Consider the following 27,020-nt stretch of genomic DNA (forward strand, 5'->3'; position numbering starts at 1 on the left):
TTCAAGGACACTTGCACATTAGGTGCGTATCAATCCCTGTGAATTTATTGATTAGAAGGTAAAATTATATGATTACCCTAGGAGCTATTTGTGGCAAACGACCGCTATTCCTAAAAAAACAGTATTTCCCTTAGTCTGATCTGATTAGTTGTATATACTGACTCACTCGGTCTTACAAAGTACGTTGATAATATAGATAATACACAGACGTTTTAGTGCTTTGGTTATCTCGAGTGTGTTATTTAGCAGATAACTTGCACTTAGTGTCAAAGGGCCTTCCCGCGACTTGTGCTATGGTTACTGTTAGATTAAATATATTGTTGTTGTTGTTATTATAATTAGCACAGTAATATCGCTGGGAAAGCAACTTTAAATACTTATCGTAGAATTTGACAAAGCCGTTCTAGGCGAAACATGTCAGGGCTACAGGAGATTACCTCTCCTTTTTAAACTTAAACAGCAGTGTGACTTGTTGAGCGAATGCTTTATCAGAATTTAATTTAAACCTGTATGTATGTGAGAGTGCTTGGTTGAAACTTATTTACGCTTTAGACAACTCAAGAATTTATTTGACCTAAGTATCCCTATAACTACTATCTCCCAGCGGCTGCTAAGATATTATAGCCACTGGGGGAAAGGGAGAAAAACAATTTAAAACAAATTAATAGTCCGGAATCAAAACCGTTAACTATATACCAGCAGAAACCCATTTATACTTAGTTTTACACTGGTCTGTTTATACTACTATTTCCAACCTAAAGAAAAAAACGAGCAGTTCCCTACAGACATACCAGACAACTGCACTATTAGTTACAAATAGAGTGTACCCACAGAAATTATAAGTCGGGAAACTAATTAAGATATTCTACGATAAGTATTTAAAGTTGCTTTCCCAGCGATATTACTGTGCTAATAATAATAACAACAACAACAATATATTTAATCTAACAGTAACCATAGCACAAGTCGCGGGAAGGCCCTTTGACACTAAGTGCAAGTTATCTGCTAAATAACACACTCGAGATAACCAAAGCACTAAAACGTCTGTGTATTATCTATATTATCAACGTACTTTGTAAGACCGAGTGAGTCAGTATATACAACTAATCAGATCAGACTAAGGGAAATACTGTTTTTTTAGGAATAGCGGTCGTTTGCCACAAATAGCTCCTAGGGTAATCATATAATTTTACCTTCTAATCAATAAATTCACAGGGATTGATACGCACCTAATGTGCAAGTGTCCTTGAAGTCTCACTATACCCAAGTATGTCACACCAAGCACCTCTCAATGTTATTACACTACAATAACCAACAATATATTACTAGAATAAGTTTGGGGAATTGATCTTTGTGTATTACTATTGGGGATTGACTTACCACATAAGAATTATTGAGTAAGAAGGCAGTTTTGGCTTATATCACAACAGTGTTCTATATAGGAATGAGACCAAAACAACTAGGGCAAAATCGAAGCTATTTTTTTGGGAACCATATAATTATTCTATTTCAGTAAATTATTTAATTCTCCAGATAGCTTACCACAATATAACGTTAATTTGTGGCAATAGCGTGGATACTGTTAGAGTCAACACATCCTGGAGGCTTTAGTAATTGATTACTGTATTTTCAGTACCACCCACATAATAATCCCAGCTATACCAGGATATTATATTATGCTAGACAAATAAAAGGATAACGGGAATCTCAACAGTAACCCTCAATTGACTAGCAAATAATAAGAGAACCCTATCTATCCTGGTACGCTATACCAAATTTAATTATACTAAAGCGTTGAAAGCTCTCATCTCCCAGAGACAACCGTATCTAATTCATTTATTTGGGGAGGTGTGACTTTACTCTTTACATCCCCTGATTCAGATAAAGAATAATAGCAGGGGTACTCCTATTGTGATATCGACTCACACCTTAACCAACAGATTCAAGAGATACACTTGTATCACTCCCTTAGGATATTATACAGGGGTATTTATATTATACATATTGCGATTTGGGAGGTAATCTTACCCCCTTGAAATCACTTTCGCTCTCGGTCACACTGGCTGATATTTTTTAGCAATTTGTTATTTTTTAATAGAGTTAATAAAAGTTAAGTTTTAACTTGCCTTTCTTGGGCTTCCTCACCTATGGTATCTAGCTAGTTAAAAATTTGTGCTGCTGAGTGCTATGTAAGTACACTCTTTTCAATTGCTCCCAGCAATTGATATTTTCTAGTTGCTTTCTTCAAGTGTACAGCACCTAAGTTCCTAAGTATATTTAGATTGTCTCTAACAATACTATTAATATATATGAGAGATACTAATACTAATAAGAACGCAGCACCAGTAGTGCCGTCGTCCTCCCTTTCTCTTGTAACATATGTGCACACTCACCTGTAACCCATGTACCTCACACACAATATATGTGCACACTCACCTGTAACCCACGTACCTCACACACAATATATGTGCACACTCACCTGTAACCCACGTACCTCACACACAATATATGTGCACACTCACGTGTAACCAATGTACCTCACACGCAATATATGTGCACACTCACCTGTAACCCACGTACCTCACACACAATATATGTGCACACTCACCTGTAACCCACGTACCTCACACACAATATATGTGCACACTCACCTGTAACCCACGTACCTCACACAGAATATATGTGCACACTCACCTGTAACCTACATACCTTACACACAATATATGTGCACACTCACCTGTAACCCATGTACCTCACACAAGATATATGTGCACACTCATCTGTAACCTACGTACCTCACACGCAATATATGTGCACACTGACCTGTAACCCATGTACCTCACACACAATATATGTGCACACTCACCTGTAACCCACGTACCTCACACACTCACTTGTAACCCACACACCTCACACACAATATATGTGCACACTCACCTGTAACCCACGTACCTCACACACAATATATGTGCACACTCACCTGTAACCTACATACACAATATATGTGCACACTCACCTGTAACCCACGTACCTCACACACAATATATGTGCACACTCCCCTGTATCCCACGTACCTAACACACAATATATGTGCACACACACCTGTAACCCACGTACCTTACACACAATACATGTGCACACTCACCCGTAACCTACGTACCTCACACACACAATATATGTGCACACTCAAATGTAACCCACGTACCTCACACACAATATATGTGCACACTCCCCTGTAACCCACGTACCTCACACACAATACATGTGCACACTCACCTGTAACCCACGTACCTCACACATAATATATGTGCACACTCCCCTGTAACCAAAGTACCTCACCCACAATATACGTGCACACTCACCTGTAACCCACGTACCTCACACACAATATACGTGCACACTCACCTGTAACACACGTACATCACACACATACAATATATGTGCACACTCACCTCTAACACACGTACCTCACACACACAATATATGTGCACACTCACCTAAAACCCAAGTATCTCACACACACAATATATGTGCACACTAACCTGTAACCCACGTACCTCACACACAATATATGTGCACACTCACCTGTAACCCACGTACCTCACACACAATATATGTGCACACTCACCTGTAACCCATGTACCTCACACACAATATATGTGCACATTCACCTGTAACCCACGTGTCTCACACACAATATATATGCACACTCACCTGTAACCGACGTACCTCACACACAATATATGTGCACACTTACCTGTAACCCACGTACCTAACACACAATATATCTGCACACTCACCTGTAACCCATGCACCTCACACACAATATATGTGCACACTCACCTGTAACCTACATACCTCACACACAATATATGTGCACGCTCACCTGTAACCCACGTACCTCACACACAATATATGTGCACACTCACCTGTAACCCACGTACCTCACACACACAATATATGTGCACACTCACCTGTAACCCACGTACCTCACACAGAATATATGTGCACACTCACCTGTAACCCACGTACCTCAAACACAACATATGTGCACACTCACCTGTAACTCACGTACCTCACACACACAATATATGTGCACACTCACCTGTAACCCATGTACCTTACACACAATATATGTGCACACTCACCTGGGTTGATACTGTCACTGGTTTCCTCATCCAGAGCTCTAAGCTGACGCCTCACACACAGATCTTCTGTGATCTCAACTTTTACTATATCAGCGTTATCTTCATCTGTACAAAAAAGCAGATTCAGTTTTTATATCACATGATCACACTTAAAACCAGACAGTAAACTACATGCGAGAGCAGTAAGTAACTGTGTGCACAGCCCCAGCACATATAAACCAGACAGTAAACTACATGAGAGAGCAGTAAGTAACTGTGTGCACAGCCCCAGCACTTATAAACCAGACAGTAAACTACATGAGAGAGCAGTAAGTAACTGTGTGCACAGCCCCAGCACTTATAAACCAGACAGTAAACTACATGAGAGCAGTAAGTAACAGTGTGCACAGCCCCAGCACTTATAAACCAGACAGTAAACTACATGAGAGAGCAGTAAGTAACTGTGTGCACAGCCCCAGCACTTATAAACCCGACAGTAAACTACACGAGAGAGCAGTAAGTAACTGTGTGCACAGCCCCAGCACTTATAAACCTGACAGTAAACTACACGAGAGAGCAGCAAGTAACTGTGTGCACAGCCCCAGCACTTATAAACCAGACAGTAAACTACATGAGAGAGCAGTAAGTAACTGTGTGCACAGCCCCAGCACTTATAAAAAAGACCGTAAACTACATGAGAGCAGTAACTGTGTGCACAGCCCCAACACTTATAAACCAGACAGTAAACTACATGAGAGCAGTAAGTAACTGTGTGCACAGCCCCAGCACTTATAAACCAGACAGTAAACTACATGAGAGAGCAGTAACTGTGTGCACAGCCCCAGCGCTTATAAACCAGACAGTAAACTACATGAGAGAGCAGTAAGTAACTGTGTGCACAGCCCCAGCACTTATAAACCAGACAGTAAACTACATGAGAGCAGTAAGTAACTGTGTGCACAGCCCCAGCACTTATAAACCAGACAGTAAACTACATGAGAGAGCAGTAAGTAACAGTGTGCACAGCCCCAGCACTTATAAACCAGACAGTAAACTACATGAAAGAGCAGTAAGTAATTGTGTGCACAGCCCCAGCACTTATAAACCATACAGTAAACTACATGAGAGAGCAGTAAGTAACTGTGTGCACAGCCCCAGCACTTATAAACCAGACAGTAAACTACATGAGAGCAGTAAGTAACTGTGTGCACAGCCCCAGCACTTATAAACCAGACAGTAAACTACATGAGAGAGCAGTAAGTAACAGTGTGCACAGCCCCAGCACTTATAAACCAGACAGTAAACTACATGAAAGAGCAGTAAGTAATTGTGTGCACAGCCCCAGCACTTATAAACCATACAGTAAACTACATGAGAGAGCAGTAAGTAACTGTGTGCACAGCCCCAGCACTTATAAACCAGACAGTAAACTACATGAGAGCAGTAAGTAACTGTGTGCACAGCCCCAGCACTTATAAACCAGACAGTAAACTACATGAGAGCAGTAAGTAACTGTGTGCACAGCCCCAGCACTTATAAACCAGACAGTAAACTACATGAGAGCAGTAAGTAACTGTGTGCACAGCCCCAGCACTTATAAACCAGACAGTAAACTACATGTGAGAGCAGTAAGTAACTGTGTGTATATAAACAGAGGTAACAGAATATTAGTGCTGCACTATAGTGTATATAATGTGTATATAACCAGCGGTAACAGAATATTAGTGCTGCACCATATTGTATATAATGTGTATATAACCAGCGGTAACAGAATATTAGTGCTGCACTATATTGTATATAATGTGTATATAACTAGCGGTAACAGAATATCAGTGCTGCACTATATTGTATATAATGTGTATATAACTAGCGGTAACAGAATATTAGTGCTGCACTATATTGTATATAATGTGTATATAACTAGCGGTAACAGAATATCAGTGCTGCACCATATTATATATAATGTGTATATAACTAGCGATAACAGAATATCAGTGCTGCACCATATTGTATATAATGTGTATATAACCAGCGGTAACAGAATATTAGTGCTGCACCATATTGTATATAATGTGTATATAACCAGCGGTAACAGAATATTAGTGCTGCACCATATTGTATATAATGTGTATATAACCAGCGGTAACAGAATATTAATGCTGCACCGTATTGTATATAATGTGTATATAACCAGCGGTAACAGAATATTAGTGCTGCACCATAGTGTATATAATGTGTATATAACCAGCGGTAACAGAATATTAGTGCTGCACCATATTGTATATAATGTGTATATAACCAACAGTAACAGAATATTAGTGCTGCACCATACTGTATATAATGTGTATATAACCAGCGGTAACAGAATATTAGTGCTGCACCATATTGTATATAATGTGTATATAACTAGCGGTAACAGAATATTAGTGCTGCACCATAGTGTATATCATGTATATATAACCAACAGTAACAGAATATTAGTGCAGCACCATATTGTATATAATGTGTATATAACCAGCGGTAACAGAATATTAGTGCTGCACCATATTGTATATAATGTGTATATAACCAGCGGTAATAGAATATTAGTGCTGTACCATACTGAATATAATGTGTATATAACCAGCGGTAACAGAATATTAGTGCTGCACCATATTGTATATAATGTGTATATAGCCAGCGGTAACAGAATATTAGTGCTGTACAATATTGTATATAATGTATATATAACCAGCGGTAACAGAATATTAGTGCTGCACCATATTGTATATAATGTATATATAACCAACAGTAACAGAATATTAGTGCTGCACCATATTGTATATAATGTATATATAACCAACAGTAACAGAATATTAGTGCTACACCATATTGTATATCATGTGTATATAACCAGCGGTAACAGAATATTAGTGCTGCACCATATTGTATATAATGTGTATATAACCAGCTGTAACAGAATATTAGTGCTGCACCATATTGTATATAATGTGTATATAACCAGTGGTAACAGAATATTAGTGCTGCACCATATTGTATATAATGTGAATATAACCAGCGGTAACAGAATATTAGCGCTGCACCATATTGTATATAATGTGTATATAACCAGCGGTAACAGAATATTAGTGCTGCAGCATATTGTATATAATGTGTATATAACCAGCGGTAACATAATATTAGCGCTGCACCATATTGTATATAATGTGTATATAACCAGCGGTAACGGAATATTAGTGCTGTACCATACTGTATATAATGTGTATATAACCATTGGTAACAGAATATTAGTGCTGTACCTTTTTGTATATAATGTGTATATAACCAGTGGTAACAGGATATTAGTGCTGAACCATACTGTATATAATGTGTATATAACCAACGGTAACAGAATATTAGTGCTGCACCATATTGTATATATTGTGTATATAATGTGTATATAACCAGCGGTAACAGAATATTAGTGCTGCACCATATTGTATATAATGTGTATATAACCAGCGGTAACAGAATATTAGTGCTGCACCATATTGTATATAATGTGTATATAACCAGCGGTAATAGAATATTAGTGCTGCACCATATTGTATATAATGTGTATATAACAGAATATTAGTGCTGCACCATATTGTATATAATGTGTATATAACCAGCGGTAACAGAATATTAGTGCTGCACAATATTGTATATAATATGTATATAACCAACGGTAACAGAATTTATGTTTACCTGATAAATTTCTTTCTCCTACGGTGTATCCGGTCCACGGCTTCATCCTTACTTGTGGGATATTCTCATTCCCTACAGGAAGTGGCAAAGAGAGCACACAGCAGAGCTGTCCATATAGCTCCCCCTCTGGCTCCGCCCCCAGTCATTCGACCGACGGTTAGGAGAAAAAGGAGAACCATAGGGCGCAGTGGTGACTGTAGTGTACAAAAATAAAAATTTAAACCTGACCAAATGCCAGGGCGGGCCGTGGACCGGATACACCGTAGGAGAAAGAAATTTATCAGGTAACATAACATAAATTCTGTTTTCTCCTACATTGGTGTATCCGGTCCACGGCTTCATCCTTACTTGTGGGAACCAATACCAAAGCTTTAGGACACGGATGAAGGGAGGGAACAAGTCAGGTAACCTAAACGGAAGGCACCACTGCTTGCAAAACCTCCCAAAAATAGCCTCAGAAGAAGCAAAAGTATCGAATTTGTAAAATTTGGCAAATGTATGCAGTGAAGACCAAGTCGCTGCCTTACAAATCTGTTCAATAGAAGCTTCATTCTTGAAAGCCCATGTGGAAGCCACAGCTCTAGTGGAATGAGCTGTAATTCGTTCAGGACGCTGCTGTCCAGCAGTCTCATATGCCAATCGGATGATGCTTTTCAGCCAGAAGGAAAGAGAGATAGCAGTCGCTTTCTGACCTCTCCTCTTACCAGAATAGACAACAAACAAGGACGATGTTTGTCTGAAATCTTAGTTGCTTTTAAATAGAATTTTAAAGCACGAAACACATCAAGATTGTGTAACAGCCGTTCCTTCTTAGAAACTGGGTTAGGACACAGAGAAGGAACAACTATTTCCTGGTTAATATTCTTATTGGAAACCACTTTTGGAAGGAAACCAGGTTTGGTACGCAAAACAACCTTATCTGTATGGAACACCAGATAGGGTGAATTACACTGCAAAGCAGACAACTCAGAAACTCTTCGAGCAGAAGAAATAGCTACAAAAAGCAAAACTTTCCAAGATAATAACTTAAAATCTATGGAATGTAAAGGTTCAAAGGAACCCCTTGAAGAACAAAGAATTGAGACTCCATGGAGGAGCCACAGGTCTATAGACAGGCTTGATTCTGACTAAAGCCTGTGCAAACGCTTGAACGCTTGTGTAAGAGGATAGACAGAGCAGATATCTGTCCTTTTAAGGAACTAGCTTAGCTGACAAACCTTTCTCCAATCCTTCTTGGAGAAAAGACAATATCCTTGGAATCCTAATCTTATTCCATGAGTAACCCTTGGATTCTCACTAACAAAGCTATTTCCGCCATATCTTATGGTAAATTTTCCTGGTGACAGGCTTTCTAACCTGGATTAGGGTATCTATACTGAATCCGAAAACCCTGTTCGAATGGACCTTGAATTAGAAGATCCTATCCTCAAAGATAGCTTCCATGGCGGAACCGATGACATATTCACCATGTCTGCATACCAAGTCCCGCTTGTCACGCAGGAGCTATCAGAATTACCGAAGCCTTCTCCTGTTCGATTACTAGCCGGGGGAGAAGGGGAAACGGTTAAGCTAGATTGAACGACCAAGGCGCTACTAAGGCATCTACCAATGTCGCCTTGGGATCCCTGGATCTGGACCCGTAACGTGGAACTTTGGAGTTCTGACGTGAAGCCATCAGATCCAGATCTGGAATGCCCCCTAGTTGAGCTAACTGGGCAAAAACCTCCGGGTGGAGTTCCCACTCCCCCGGATGGAAAGTCTGACGACTCAGATAATTCGCTTCCCAGTTGTCCACTCCTGGGATGTGAATTGCTGATAGATGGCAGGAATGATCCTCTGCCCATTTGATGAATTTAGATACCTCCCTCATCGCCAGGGAACTCTTTGTTCCCCCCTGATGATTGATGTAAGCTACAGTCGTCATGTTGTCCGACTGAAATCTGATGAATTTGGTCTCCGCTAGTTGAGGCCATGCCTGGAGCGCATTGAATATCGCTCTCAATTCCAAAATGTTTATCGGGAGAAGAGATTCTTCCCGAGACCATAGACCCTGAGCCTTCAGGGACTCCCAGACCGCGCCCCAGCCTAGGAGGCTGGCGTCGGTCATGACAATGATCCACTCCGGTCTGCGGAAACTCATTCCCTGAGACAGGTGATCCAGAGACAACCACCAGAGGAGTGAGTCTCTGGTTTTCTGGTCCATTTGAATCTGGGGAGACAAATCTGCATAATCCCCATTCCACTGTTTGAGCATGCACAGTTGCAATGGTCTTAAATGATTTCGAGCAAATGGAACCACGTCCATTGCTGCGACCATGAGTCCTATTACCTCCATGCATTGAGCTATGGAGGCTTGAGGAATGGATTGAAGAACTCGACAAGTGTTCAGAAGTTTTAACTTCCTGACCTCTGTCAGAAAGATCTTCATTTCTACTGAGTCTATTATTGTTCCCAGGAAGGGAACCCTTGTGAACGGGGACAGAGAACTTTTTTCTATGTTCACCTTCCACCCGTGAGAGCTTAGAAAGGCTAGGACAATGTCTGAATGAGTCTTCACTTTGTGAAAGGACGACGCTTGTATTAACATCTCGTCTAGGTAAGGTGCTACTGCAATGCCCTTGGCCTTAGCAACGCTAGAAGGGACCCTAGCACCCTTGTGAAAATTCTGGGAGCAGTGGCCAATCCGAAAGGAAGAGCCACAAACTGATAATGCTTGTCCAGAGAGGCGAACCTCAGGAACTGAAGGTGATCTTTGTGGATCGGAACATGCAGATACGCATCCTTTAAGTTCACGGTAGTCATATATTGACCCTCCTGGAACATTCTTAAAATTGTCCGAATGGTTCCATTTTGAATTTTTTCTAAAAAATTTTAAGTCCAGAATTGGCCTGAAAGTTCCTTCTTTTTTTGGGAACTACAAACAGGTTTGAGTAAAAACCCAGTCCTCGCTCTGCTGTCGGAACTGGGTGTATCACTCCCATTTTTAAAAGGTCCTGTATGCAAAGTAAGAATGCCTGTCTCCTTATCTGTCTAAAGATAAGTGAGCCATGTGGAACCTTCCCCTTGGGGAAAGGTCTTTGAACTCTAGAAGGTACCCCTGAGAGACAATTTCTAGTGCCAAGGGGTCCGGAACATCTCTTGCCCAAGCCTGAGCAAAGAGAGAAAGTCTGCCCCATACTAGATCCGGTCCCGGATCGGGGGCTACCCTTTCATGCTGTCTTGGCAGCAGCAGCAGGCTTCTTGGCCTGTTTACCCTTGTTCCAGCCCTGCAAAGGTTTCCATGTTGGCTTGGGCTGGTAAGCTTTACCCTCTTGCTTAGTAGCTGTAGAGGTTGAAGAAGGTCCGTTCCTGAAGTTGCGAAAGGAACGAAAATTGGCCTTGTTTTTTTAGCCTTGAAGGCTCTACCTTGTGGAAGGGCATGGCCCTTTCCCAGTGATATCTGAAATAATCTCTTTCAACTCTGGCCCGAATAGGGTCTTACCCTTGAAAGGAATATTAAGCAATTTTGTTTTGGACGACACATAAGCCGACCATGATTTTAGCCAAAGCGCTCTGCGCGCCACAATGGCAAAACCAGAATTTTTCGCCGCTAGTTTAGCTACTTGCAAAGCGGCATCTGTGATGAAAGAATTAGCCAGCTTTAGGGCGTGAATTCTATCCATGACTTCGACATAAGCAGTCTCCTTCTGGAGCGAGTTTTCCAGTTCCTCAAACTAAAAGCCGCTGCAGTAGTTACAGGAATAATGCAGGAAATTGGTCGAAGAAGGAAACCTTGTAGAACAAATATTCCCTTAAGTAAACCTTCTAATTTTTTGAAAGCGCAACTGTCTTCTAATGGTATAGTCGTGCGCTTAGTTTGCGTTGAAACTGCCCCCTCTACCTTGGGGACCGTCTGCCACGCGTCCCTTCTAGGGTCAACAATTGGGAACATTTTCTAAAATATAGGAGGGGGAACAAAAGGTACACCTGGCTTCTCCCACTCCTTAGACACGATATCCGCCATCTTAGGTATCTGAAACGCATCAGTGTGTACTGGGACCTCTAGGAACTTGTCCATTTTACACAATTTTTCTGGGATCCCCAAAGGATCACAATCATCAAGTGCAGCTAGAACCTCCTTAAGTAGGGCGCGGAGGTGTTCTAGCTTAAATTTAAATGTTATAGTATCAGGCTCTGCCTGCTGAGAAACTTTTCCTGTCAGAAATTTCTCCCTCAGACAGGCCCTCCCTCACCGCCAAGTCAGATTGATGTGAGGGCACTACAGATAAATTATCCTCTGCGTCTGCTTGCTCATTGTCTGTGTTTAAAACTGAGCAATCACGCTTCCTAGGAAAAGCTGTCAGTTTGGATAAAAAATGCTAATTGTTGCATAGTAATCGCAATTGGTGCACTAGATATACTGGGCATCGCCTGCGCGGGCATAGCTGGTGTTGACACAGAAGGAGATGAAAGCAAGCTATCTTCACTACCTTCAGCTAAAGAATCATCTTGGGCTATATTTTTAAGTGTGATTGTACTGTCCTTAAGCTGTTTGGACGCTATGGCACACTTCACACATAAATTTAATGGCCTTTGACCTTGGCCTTTGGACATACAGAACATAGTCTATCTGAAGATTCAGACATGTTTGACAGACTTAAACAGAACTACAATGCAATAAAAATTATTTTTGACAAAAACGTTACTGTCTCTTTAAATAATAAAAGTGCACACATTATTATTGAAACATCAAAAAACCATGAAAGAAACATCCGATTTTAATGAAATTTTCACCACAGAGCCTTAATGCTTTGAAAAGATTGCACACAAATTTTCAGACCAATTAACCCCTTAATGCCCAAACCGGAGCTAACAGTTATTAACCAGTTAACACACTACAGTACTAGCCACAGCTTCTCCTGTAGCCATTTACCTTCCTTAGGGATTATTTTAGTAGGAAATAAGCCTCTCTGGAGTCTTTTGTGATGCCCCACATGAAGCTGCATGGATTGCCTAGGCAAAAACAACTGCACAATTTAGGCCTGAAAATGAGGCCTCCTCCCTCTTCATTCCAGAGTGGAGGGGCCTTTCTGACTAAATGTAGGTGTCCAAATAAGTGCCAGGCCGAAATTAAACCCCAAAAGTGTTTTAAAATCTGAAAAAAAACATTATTTATAGAGAAAAACATGCTAAAAAGCAATCGATTTTAAAGCCCACAATAGTGTCAACCAGCATAGAGCCCTAAATATAAGCCATCATTTTATACAGAGTCTAAGAAAAAATGGCTTACCTATCCCAGAGGGAATTTCTGACAGTCTTCTAGCATTACATGGTCTTGTTAGAAATATGACTGATCATACCTGATGCAGTTAAGCCTGCAAACTGTTCCCCCCAACTGATGTTCTCTGGTTTCAACAGTCCTGCGTGGGAACAGCAATGGATTTTAGTTACTGGTGCTAAAATCATACTCCTCTTTTAACAGAAATCTTCTTCACTTTCTGTTGTAGAGTAAATAGTACAAACCGGCACTATTTTAAAATAACAAACTCTTGATAGAAGAAATAAAAATCTACAACTAACACCACATACTCTTTACCACCCCCGTGGAGATGCTACTTGTTCAGAGCGGCAAAGAGAATGACTGGGGGACGGAGCCAGAGGGGGAGCTATATGGACAGCTCTGCTGTGTGCTCTCTTTGCCACTTCCTGTAGGGAATGAGAATATCCCACAAGGATGAAGCCGTGGACCGGATACACCAATGTAGGAGAAAACAGAATATTAGTGCTGTACCATATTGTATATAATGTGTATATAACCAGCGGTAACAGAATATTAGTGCTGCACCATATTGTATATAATGTGTATATAACCAGCGGTAACAGAATATTAGTGCTGCACCATATTGTATATAATGTGTATATAACCAGCAGTAACAGAATATTAATGCTGCACCATAGTGTATATAATGTGTATATAACCAGCTGTAACAGAATATTAGTGCAGCACCACATTGTATATAATGTGTATATAACCAGCGGTAACAGAATTTTAGTGCTGCACCATATTGTATATAATGTGTATATAACCAGCAGTAACAGAATATTAGCACTGCACCATATTGTATATAATGTGTATATAACCAGCGGTAACAGAATATTAGTGCTGCACCATATTGTATATAATGTGTATATAACCAGCGGTAACAGAATATTAGTGCTGCACCATATTGTATATAATGTGTATATAACCAGCAGTAGAAGAATATTAGTGCTGCACCATATTGTATATAATGTATATATAACCAGCAGTAACAGAATATTAGTGCTGCACCATATTGTATATAATGTGTATATAATCAGCGGTAACAGAATATTAGTGCTGCACCATATTGTATCTAATGTGCATATAACCAATTATTTATATACAATATGGTGCAGCACTAATATTCTGTTACCAATGGTTATATACTGTGTATATAACCAGCAGTAACAGACTATTAGTGCTGCACATATTGTATATAATGTATATAACCAGCGGTAACAGAATATTAGTGCTGCACCATAATGTATATAATGTGTATATAACTAGCGGTAACAGAATATTAGTGCTGTACCATATTGTATATAATGTGTATATAACCAGCGGTAACAGAATATTAGTGCTGCAGCATATTGTATATAATGTGTATATAACCAGCGGTAACGGAATATTAGTGCGTCACCATATTGTATATAATGTGTATATAACCAGCGGTAATAGAATATTAGTGCTGTACCATACTGTATATAATGTGTATATAACCAGCGGTAACAGAATATTAGTGCTGCACCATATTGTATATAATGTGTATATAACCAGTGGTAACAGAATATTAGTGCTGCACCATATTGTATATAATGTGTATATAACCAGCAGTAATTGAATATTAGTGCTGTACCATACTGAATATAATGTGTATATAACCAGCGGTAACAGAATATTAGTGCTGCACCATATTGTATATAATGTGTATATTACCAGCGGTAACAGAATATTAGTGCTGCACCATATTGTATATAATGTGTATATAGTAGTAAAGGAATATGTACAGCGCCAATACAGGCTAAGGGATAAATATAAACACTAAAAGATGAGATGTATACCTGCTAAGGCTAAAAAAGGATTTATTGTATTGGTAACAATAAATGTATACCTGCTTAGGCTAGAAAAGGATTTATTACAAATAAAATAGTATTGATAACAATAAATGGATAAAATTAATGAATAAAAACAATGGTAAGGTAAAGTATCTCTGTAAAACTCACAATGTGCAAATGACAATTGGATCCAAAGGTGTGCGAAAACTAAAATGATGATATTGTGAAATCCACGTGTGAGTGTGGATACACAAATAAGCAAAAGTGTTTATGCAACATAAATGTGCAACATAATATGGGCATAAATGTGCAAATGTTTTTACAGCATAAGTGAGCGGCCAAGTGTGAGAATAAAATTGTGAACACTGTGTGTAAAATAAAAAAGAAAGAATCGATTCACAACTAATAATCAAAAATACCCAAAAAATTCACAAAACATGAGTAGTCCTGATAACACTGCAGTGCAAAAAAATGAGTCACAGGGGAGTTGATACCACTGGGTGACAAATGTGGAAAAAAGGTAATGTGACACAAGGCAAAAAAGAGAAATATAAGTGGAAAAATGATCAAAAAATCCAGTGAAAAACAAAAATGATGTTCAACAAATGTTAATAAAGATCAAAAAAGAAGAGAACAAAAGATGTGTTGTAATCCAAATAACAGTAAATTAGAAATGGAATCATATGAAGGAACCTTGAATCCTGAGGGGGAGAGTTCCCAGGCGAATCCTAACAACGGTCAGCTCTTTGTCCAATGTCCTAGAAATGTCCCTGTAGAAAAAGGATTAACATAGCGTAACAAGTCCTCAAAGTGGTTAAAAACTTAGAATAGTGCTTACCAACAGGTCTACGCGTTTCGGCCCCAAAATAAGGCCTTTATCAAGACTGCTGAAGTGGTAAGCTGAGAGCCTTTAAATAACAGTGTCACTTAAGTGACCGGATGTGGCTCTGGGATGCACTTCCGGTTTCGCCATAAGTTAAAAAGAGTATTTGGCATGTATAAAGTGTATAAAATATCACTTAGAAACAGAGTGGTCTTATATTTCAGATTTGTATATATGTATTTGATGTTTAGTATGTCTACAATCAACCATTTAGTTCAATGTATCTTAAGCCCCCATGATCATGATGTCACTTCCGGTTTACCGGAGTAAACATTTTTTAGCTGATCCTACGTTTTGGTGGCCTCAGGTTATGAACTCTAGTTAGAAAATATACTTCAGAGATGTACTTTTGTATATTTAGAGTTCAATCACCTATATTTTTGTGGTGACGATTTTGTAGTGATTTGATTGGTCGTGACGTCATGATCCAATTTCTGTGATCCTATTGGTTTAGGAAAGAGGTGTGTGTGTAATAAACCTCCTGATTGGATGTTGGGATGTCAAATAACATTTTTGCAACAGGGGACAAATTGTTTCGATAGCAGAGGAGATAAAAATACAAATACCCATTTTGGCAATAAAGAAGCCCATTGTCCTATTGGTTTAGGAAAGAGGTGTGTGTGTAATAAACCTCCTGATTGGATGTGGGGATGTCAAATAACTTTTTAGCAACAGGGGACACATTGTTTCGATAGCAGAGGAGATAAAAATACAAATACCCATTTTGGCAATAAAGAAGCCCTTTATCTAAAATAAGAGCAGTTATAAATGATTAGCCGTTTCAAAATAGGAAACGGCTCTGGAGTAATTGGAGATAATTTGTATCTCTTCTCCATTATTTTTGTATATATTTATAGGTTTATCGCACAAATCATGTGTTCTATACCAAGGTGTAGTTTGTATGTCTTCTCCAATATTATGTAGTTTAATATCTTCTCCAATATATGTGTACATAGTACTGAACGATATGCCTTATATTTAAATGAGATTATAGGAGGTCTAATTGTCCTCTGTAAACTAGTGCTGCTTTAGATATTTTTAAAGGTTTTTTGGGTACAGCAACATAGTGGGGAATATTACCAACATCAGAGTTGGACAATATAATCCAATAGTGGCACAGTGGTAGAATAGTTAAACAGGAAGGTCACTAATCCTATAAACCTAATCAAATTAGTTTAATCAGGTTTAGGAGAAGAAATGCTTTAGCAGTACGTGAAATTTATCTTATACTGTGTTAAACAAAAGGGCTGTGGCTTTTTTAGAAAAGAAGAGAAGAAGAGTCTAAAATCCAAATGTGAGAGAGACTTTATGAGGGTATATCTGTATGTCTTGAGTCGGAGTTTTATACATACTCATCACTGAGATCAATGGCCTCAGTAAATTCCATAGAGGAGGGTGTGTTAATACCCCTTATCTGTACCAACAGAATGGAATCTTATATAAGACCTCTAGATCACTAAGGTCTGTAATGTCACATCATTTGGCGAGCATTGGTTGAATGGGTGTATGTAAAATCTATACACTACCCAATAGTTAAGAGGCTTGGTGGTGACCAATATAGATGTAAGAGAAACTCCTGTGGATTTCTTATGAGCAGAGAATGATGAACTTCTGAGATGGAAATAACATATAAGCCCAGATACCTGGACTATACATATTTTAGCCCTTGGAATGTAGGGGGGAACTGACAGAGATTATATTGAATTCAGAATGAGGGGATAGTCTGATGCATATTCTATAGTGGAGTCCTTCATTTGAGGGGATAGTCTGATGCATATTCTATAGTGGAGTCCTTCATTTACCTTTAGGTCAGGGGTATATTGGTATTGGAAGCGGAGACTATTTTTGGGGGAGAGCTTAGTCAATCTATGTCTAGGGTATGTACTTCTCGTCAAAATCTGGGAGTTATGGATAGATGTATTTGGTGAGGAATCTGGAGAGCGTCAAATACGATGGTATCGTAATATTATTAGATATAATCATAGATTAAAATAGATGGTTAAGATCCTCTCTATTATTTAGACCTTTTGGATGTAAGCTGTCTAACAGAAAAATCCATTTGGATTCAGCTTTGAGAAGACTTTTTTCAAAGTCACCACCTCTCCAATTTTTTATAACTTTCTGTATGCCAGTATATTTCATGTCTTTTATATTGCCGTTATGTTTGGTTGTAAAATGATTATAAAGAATTGTGTCTTTATTCTGTTTTTCAATCAGCAATATATGTTCTCTTAGCCTGTCTCGGAGGCTCCTTGATGTCTGGCCAATGTACTGGAGGCCACATGAACATTCAATAAGATATATAATCCCTTTGTCCTGGCATCTAAAAATCTAATAAAATGCCAGGACAAAGGGATTATATATCTTATTGAATGTTCATGTGGCCTCCAGTACATTGGCCAGACATCAAGGAGCCTCCGAGACAGGCTAAGAGAACATATATTGCTGATTGAAAAACAGAATAAAGACACAATTCTTTATAATCATTTTACAACCAAACATAACGGCAATATAAAAGACATGAAATATACTGGCATACAGAAAGTTATAAAAAATTGGAGAGGTGGTGACTTTGAAAAAAGTCTTCTCAAAGCTGAATCCAAATGGATTTTTCTGTTAGACAGCTTACATCCAAAAGGTCTAAATAATAGAGAGGATCTTAACCATCTATTTTAATCTATGATTATATCTAATAATATTACGATACCATCGTATTTGACGCTCTCCAGATTCCTCACCAAATGCATCTATCCATAACTCCCAGATTTTGACGAGAAGTACATACCCTAGACATAGATTGACTAAGCTCTCCCCCAAAAATAGTCTCCGCTTCCAATACCAATATACCCCTGACCTAAAGGTAAATGAAGGACTCCACTATAGAATATGCATCAGACTATCCCCTCAAATGAAGGACTCCACTATAGAATATGCATCAGACTATCCCCTCATTCTGAATTCAATATAATCTCTGTCAGTTCCCCCCTACATTCCAAGGGCTAAAATATGTATAGTCCAGGTATCTGGGCTTATATGTTATTTCCATCTCAGAAGTTCATCATTCTCTGCTCATAAGAAATCCACAGGAGTTTCTCTTACATCTATATTGGTCACCACCAAGCCTCTTAACTATTGGGTAGTGTATAGATTTTACATACACCCATTCAACCAATGCTCGCCAAATGATGTGACATTACAGACCTTAGTGATCTAGAGGTCTTATATAAGATTCCATTCTGTTGGTACAGATAAGGGGTATTAACACACCCTCCTCTATGGGATTTACTGAGGCCATTGATCTCAGTGATGAGTATGTATAAAACTCCGACTCAAGACATACAGATATACCCTCATAAAGTCTCTCTCACATTTGGATTTTAGACTCTTCTTCTCTTCTTTTCTAAAAAAGCCACAGCCCTTTTGTTTAACACAGTATAAGATAAATTTCACGTACTGCTAAAGCATTTCTTCTCCTAAACCTGATTAAACTAATTTGATTAGGTTTATAGGATTAGTGACCTTCCTGTTTAACTATTCTACCACTGTGCCACTATTGGATTATATTGTCCAACTCTGATGTTGGTAATATTCCCCACTATGTTGCTGTACCCAAAAAACCTTTAAAAATATCTAAAGCAGCACTAGTTTACAGAGGACAATTAGACCTCCTATAATCTCATTTAAATATAAGGCATATCGTTCAGTACTATGTACACATATATTGGAGAAGATATTAAACTACATAATATTGGAGAAGACATACAAACTACACCTTGGTATAGAACACATGATTTGTGCGATAAACCTATAAATATATACAAAAATAATGGAGAAGAGATACAAATTATCTCCAATTACTCCAGAGCCGTTTCCTATTTTGAAACGGCTAATCATTTATAACTGCTCTTATTTTAGATAAAGGGCTTCTTTATTGCCAAAATGGGTATTTGTATTTTTATCTCCTCTGCTATCGAAACAATGTGTCCCCTGTTGCTAAAAAGTTATTTGACATCCCCACATCCAATCAGGAGGTTTATTACACACACACCTCTTTCCTAAACCAATAGGACAATGGGCTTCTTTATTGCCAAAATGGGTATTTGTATTTTTATCTCCTCTGCTATCGAAACAATTTGTCCCCTGTTGCAAAAAAGTTATTTGACATCCCAACATCCAATCAGGAGGTTTATTACACACACACCTCTTTCCTAAACCAATAGGATCACAGAAATTGGATCATGACGTCACGACCAATCAAATCACTACAAAATCGTCACCACAAAAATATAGGTGATTGAACTCTAAATATACAAAAGTACATCTCTGAAGTATATCTTCTAACTAGAGTTCATAACCTGAGGCCACCAAAACGTAGGATCAGCTAAAAAATGTTTACTCCGGTAAACCGGAAGTGACATCATGATCATGGGGGCTTAAGATACATTGAACTAAATGGTTGATTGTAGACATACTAAACATCAAATACATATATACAAATCTGAAATATAAGACCACTCTGTTTCTAAGTGATATTTTATACACTTTATACATGCCAAATACTCTTTTTAACTTATGGCGAAACCGGAAGTGCATCCCAGAGCCACATCCGATCACTTAAGTGACACTGTTATTTAAAGGCTCTCAGCTTACCACTTCAGCAGTCTTGATAAAGGCCTTATTTTGGGGCCGAAACGCGTAGACCTGTTGGTAAGCACTATTCTAAGTTTTTAACCACTTTGAGGACTTGTTACGCTATGTTAATCCTTTTTCTACAGGGACATTTCTAGGACATTGGACAAAGAGCTGACCGTTGTTAGGATTCGCCTGGGAACTCTCCCCCTCAGGATTCAAGGTTCCTTCATATGATTCCATTTCTAATTTACTGTTATTTGGATTACAACACCCCTTTTGTTCTCTTCTTTTTTGATCTTTATTAACATTTGTTGAACATCATTTTTGTTTTTTGTTTTTCACTGGATTTTTTGATCATTTTTTCACTTATATTTCTCTTTTTTGCCTTGTGTCACATTACCTTTTTTCCACATTTGTCACCCAGTGGTATCAACTCCCCTGTGACTCATTTTTTTGCACTGCAGTGTTATCAGGACTACTCATGTTTTGTGAATTTTTGGGGTATTTTTGATTATTAGTTGTGAATCGATTCTTTCTTTTTTATTTTACACACAGTGTTCACAATTTTATTCTCACACTTGGCCGCTCACTTATGCTGTAAAAACATTTGCACATTTATGCCCATATTATGTTGCACATTTATGTTGCATAAACACTTTTGCTTATTTGTGTATCCACACTCACACGTGGATTTCACAATATCATCATTTTAGTTTTCGCACACCTTTGGATCCAATTGTCATTTGCACATTGTGAGTTTTACAGAGATACTTTACCTTACCATTGTTTTTATTCATTAATTTTATCCATTTATTGTTATCAATACTATTTTATTTGTAATAAATCCTTTTCTAGCCTAAGCAGGTATACATTTATTGTTACCAATACAATAAATCCTTTTTTAGCCTTAGCAGGTATACATCTCATCTTTTAGTGTTTATATTTATCCCTTAGCCTGTATTGGCGCTGTACATATTCCTTTACTACTAGTTCTTTCCCTTGGGGGTTGGTTAGACCCTTTTATTTGTATCCAGCTTAAGGGATTGTCTTAGCGCTTGGCTACCACACCTTAGTCTTCATATAATGTGTATATAACCAACGGTAACAAAAAGGAAATTTATGCTTACCTGATAAATTGATTTCTTCTACGATACGACGAGTCCACGGATTCATCCTTACTTGTGGGATATTATCCTCCTGCTAACAGGAAGTGGCAAAGAGCCCCACAGCAGAGCTCTCTATATAGCTCCTCCCTTGACTCCACCCCCTAGTCATTCGACCGAAGGTATAGGAATAAAAAGGAGAAACTAAAAAAAGGTGCCGAGGTGACTGAAGTTTGAAAACAAAAATATAATCTGTCTACAATGACAGGGAGGGCCGTGGACTTGTCGTATCGTAGAAGAAATCAATTTATCAGGTAAGCATAAATTTCCTTTTCTTCTACTAGATACGACGAGTCCATGGATTTATCCTTACTTGCGGGATACAATACCAAAGCAACAGGATACGGATGAACGGGAGGGACAAGACAGATACCTAAACGGAAGGCACCACTGCTTGAAGAACTTTTCTCCCAAAAAAAGCCTCAGAAGAAGCAAAGGTATCAAATTTGTAAAATTTGGAAAAAGTATGAAGGGAGGAGCAACTCGCAGCCTTACAAATCTGTTCAACAGAAGCATCGTTTTTAAAAGCCCATGTGGAAGCCACCACTGTAGTAGAATGAGCCGTAATCTTTTCAGGAGGCTGCTGTCCAGCAGTCTCGTATGCCAGGCGGATGATGCTTTTCAGCCAAAAAGAAAGAGAGGTAGCCGTAGCTTTTTGACCCCTACGCTTTCCAGAATAAACAATGAATAGAGAAGATGTTTGACGGAAATCCCTGGTCGCTTGTAAGTAAAATTTCAAGGCACGAACCACGTCCAAGTTATGTAACAGACGTTCCTTCTTAGACGAAGGATTAGGACACAAGGAAGGAACAACAATTTCCTGATTAATATTCCTACTTGAAACAACCTTAGGAAGGAATCCAGGTTTAGTACGCAAAACCACCTTATCAGAAAGGAATATAAGATAAGGCGAATCACATTGTAACGCAGAAAGCTCAGAAACCCTTCGAGCAGAAGAGATAGTAACTAAGAACAAAATTTTCCAAGATAAAAGCTTAATATCCATGGAATGCATGGGTTCAAACGGAACCCCTTGAAGAACATTGAGAACTAAATTCAAACTCCATGGCGGAGCAATAGGTTTAAACACAGGCTTGATTCTGATTAAAGCCTGACAAAAAGACTGAACGTCAGGGACATCCGCCAGACGCTTGTGTAGTAAAATTGACCAAGCATAAATTTGTCCCTTTAAGGAACTAGCTGATAATCCCTTCTCCAATCCTTCTTGGAGAAAGGACAAAATCCTAGGAATCCTAACCCTACTCCATGAGTAGCCCTTGGATTCGCACCAATAAAGATATTTACGCCATATCTTATGGTAAATCCTTCTAGTGACAGGCTTTTGAGCCTGAATCAAAGTATCAATGACCGACTCAGAGAATCCCCGCTTAGATAAAATCAAGCGTTCAATCTCCATGCAGTCAGCTGCAGAGAATTTAGATTTGGATGTTGGAACAGACCTTGGATGAGAAGGTCTTGTCTCAATGGCAGTTTCAACGGTGGCAGAGATGAAATGTCCACTAGATCTGCATACCAAGTCCTGCGTTGCCACGCAGGCGCTATCAGGATTACTGAAGCCAGGTTGAACAACCAAGGTACTGCTAGAGCATCTATCAGTACAGCTTGGAAATCTCTTGACCTGGACCTGTAACAAGGAAGTTTGGCATTCTGACAAGATGCCATCAGATCCAATTCCGGTGTAGCCCATTGATGAATCAATGACGCAAACACCTCCGGATGGAGCTCCCACTCCCCCGGATGAAAAGTTTGACGACTTAGAAAATCCGCTTCCCAGTTCTCTACTCCTGTGATATAGATTGCTGATAGGTGGCAAGAGTGAGTCTCCGCACATCGGATTATCTTTGAAACCTCTATCATCGCTAGAGAACTCTTTGTTCCCCCTTGATGATTGATATATGCTACATTCTTGATATTGTCTGACTGGAATATTATGAATTTGGCCAAGGCCAACTGAGGCCACGCCTGAAGCGCGTTGAATATCGCTCTCAGTTCCAGAATATTGATTGGTAATAGGGACTTCTCCTGAGTCCAAACACCCTGAGCCTTCAGGGAATTCCAGACTGCACCCCAGCCCAAGAGGCTGGTGTCCGTCGTCACTATGACCCACCCCAGCCCAAGAGGCTGGCGTCCGTAGTCACTATGACCCACCCCAGCCCAAGAGGCTGGCGTCCGTCGTCACTGACCCATGCTGGCCTGCGGAAAACACATTCCCTGGGACAGATTATCGTGTGACAACCACCAAAGAAGAGTCTCTGGTCTCTAGGTCCAGATTTATCTGAGGAGATAAATTCGCATAATCCCCATTCCACTGTCTGAGCATGCACAGCTGCAGTGGTCTGAGATGAAAGCGAGCAAACGGAACGATGTCCATTGCCGCTACCATTAACCCAATGACCTCCATACACTGCGCCACTGATGGCCGAGGAATGGACTGAAGTGCTCGGCAAGTAGTTAGAATCTTTGACTTTCTGACCTCTGTCAGAAAAATTTTCATGTCTACCGAGTCTATCAGAGTTCCCAAGAATGGAACTCTTGTTAGTGGAACTAGTGAACTCTTTTCTATATTCACTTTCCAACCGTGAGTTCTTAGAAATGCCAACACGATGTCCATGTGAGATTTGGTCAGGTGATAAGTTGACGCCTGGATCAAAATATCATCCAGATAGGGCGCCACTGCTATGCCCCGCGGCCTGAGAACCGCCAGAAGGGACCCTAGCACCTTTGTGAAGATTCTGGGAGCTGTGGCCAACTCAAAAGGAAAGGCCACGAACTGATGATGTTCGTCCAGAAAGGCGAACCTTAGAAACTGATGATGATCCTTGTGGATAGGAATGTGAAGATACGCATCCTTTAGGTCCATGGTGGTCATATATTGACCCTCCTGGATCATTGGTAAAATTGTTCGTATAGTCTCCATCTTGAACGATGGGACTTTTGGAACTGGACAAATTACACCCATGGTATAGAGGTCTTTTACACAGCGTAAGAACGCCTCTCTTTTTGTCTGGTCTACAGACAAACTTGAAAGATGAAATCTCCCTCTTGGGAGAAAATCCTTGAATTCTAGCCAATACCCCTGGTCACAATTTCTAATGCCCAGGGATCCTGAACATCCCTTGCCCAAGCCTGAGCGAAGAGAGAAAGTCTGCCCCCTACTAAATCCGGTCCCGGATCGGGGGCTGCCCCTTCATGCTGTCTTGGTAGCAGCAGCGGGCTTCTTAACTTGTTTACCTTTATTCCAGGCCTGGTTAGGTCTCCAGACTGACTTGGATTGTGCAAAATTCCCCTCCTGCTTTGTGGCGGAAGAGGAAGTAGAGGGTCCAGCCCTCATCTTAACAGTCTTATCCTGAGGTAGGGCATGACCTTTACCTCTAGTAATGTCAGAAATGATTTCCTTCAGTTCAGGCCCAAATAGGGTCTTGCCTTTAAAAGGAATAGTTAAAAGCTTAGATTTTGATGATACATCAGTCGACCAAGATTTAAGCCATAACGCTCTACGCGGTAAAATGGCAAAGCCTGCATTTTTCACCGCTAATTTAGCCATTTGAAAAGCGGCATCGGTAATAAAAGAATTAGCTAGCTTGAGAGCCTTAATTCTATCCAAAATATCATCTAATGGGGTCTCAACCTTAAGAGACTCCTCTAGAGCCTTGAACCAAAAAGCTGCTGCAGTAGTAACTGGAACAATGCACGCTATAGGTTGTAGAAGAAAACCCTGATGAATAAATAATTCTTTAGAAGACCCTCCAATTTTTTATCCATAGGATCTTTGAAAGCACAACTGTCCTCAATAGGTATAGTTGTACGCTTAGCTAGGGTAGAAATAGCTCCCTCCACCTTAGGGACCGTTTGCCAAGAATCCTGAATGGTGTCTGATATGGGAAACATTTTCTTAAAAGTAGGAGGGGGAGAGAACTGAATGCCTGTCTATCCCATTCCTTAGTAACAATGTCCAAAATTCTTTTAGGAACTGGAAAAACATCAGTGTAAGTAGGTACCTCTAGATATTTATCCATCTTACACAATTTCTCTGGTGGTATTACAATAGGGTCACAATCATCCAGAGTCGATAAAACCTCCCGGAGTAACAGGCGAGTGTTCAAGCTTAAATTTAAAGGACATCACGTCCGAGTCTGCCCTCAGGGGTCTGACAAGTCTCACTATGACTCCGTTAGCCTATGTCTCAGTTTGGGCCCAACCGGAGCTGAAGTTTGCTTTGTGAAAATCAACTGCGCATCTAAGGCGCGAAAATTAGGCCCCGCCCATCATATGCGATGTCTCCCAGCCTAAAAAAACCACAAGGAAGCGGTATAGAAACTAGCCATGTGGGTACTTGCATCCCAAATAAATGTATAAGCCATGTGAAAACCTCCAGTATAATGCCCAGTAACAGTGAACATAAAAAACGTTTCTGCCATAAAAACGGTATGCTGCCCCAGTGTCTAACCATGCTGCCATCATTTGCTGCATTTAGCCCATAACAATTCATACACAGGTCTCCAGTAATACCCCTTCTTATTTATAGGATTACTGCTTACCCCTTCCCTCTTGGGAACTATGTCAGCCTGTTCTGAAATACCACAGTCTCTCCAGAAATAAATGACTGAACATACCTCAATACTTGTAGCATGAAAAACGTTCCCCCCCACTGAAGCTTCTCTAGTACTCCTCAGCCATTCTGTGGGAACTCATCTGGATCTTAGTGACAACTGCTAAGATCATAAACCTCCAGGCAGAAATCTTCTTTCATCTGCTGCCTGAGAGTAAATAGTACACACCGGTACCATTTAAAATAAAAAAGTCTTGCTTCAAGAAAATAAAAACTATCATTTTAACACCTTTCACTTTACCTCTTCCTATTACTAGTATAGGCAAAGAGAATGACTGGGGGTGGAGTCAAGGGAGGAGCTATATATACAGCTCTGCTGTGGTGCTCTTTGCCACGTCCTGTTAGCAGGAGGATAATATCCCACAAGTAAGGATGAATCCGTGGACTCGTATCTAGTATAAGAAATATTAGTGCTGCACCATAATGCAATGCTTCTTATGTTATTACATCTACCTTTTTTACTTTGTATCCTTTGTTCAAATTTAGCTCCTTTACATGACAAAATACTCAGTCTACCTTAGTGTGCTCTTTTGACAAGCACTGCTGCCATACATATATGAGAGAGAGAGAGAGAGAGAGAGAGAGAGAGAGAGAGAGAGAGAGAAAGACAGAAAGAAAGACAGAAAGAAAGAAAGAAAGAAAGAGAGAGAGAGAAAGAAAGAAAGAGAGACAAAAGAGAGAGAGAGAGAGAGAGAGAGTGAGAGAAAGAAAGAGAGAAATAGAGAGAGTGAGAGAAAGAA

At 39.6% G+C, this 27,020-nt stretch overlaps 1 protein-coding gene across 1 annotated transcript in view; it reads right to left on the reverse strand.

The window, feature by feature from the left end:
* LOC128666707 (gastrula zinc finger protein XlCGF57.1-like) overlaps positions 1-27,020 on the reverse strand; it is a 125,969-nt gene that overhangs the window by 47,269 nt on the left and 51,680 nt on the right. The window contains exon 2 of the mRNA XM_053721449.1: positions 4,149-4,253. The gene's annotated coding sequence lies outside the window, so the exon portion shown is untranslated. The remainder of the gene's footprint in view (positions 1-4,148; positions 4,254-27,020) is intronic.

The sequence above is a fragment of the Bombina bombina genome, chromosome 7 (assembly GCF_027579735.1).
Source record: "Bombina bombina isolate aBomBom1 chromosome 7, aBomBom1.pri, whole genome shotgun sequence".
NCBI classification, from domain to species: domain Eukaryota; kingdom Metazoa; phylum Chordata; class Amphibia; order Anura; family Bombinatoridae; genus Bombina; species Bombina bombina.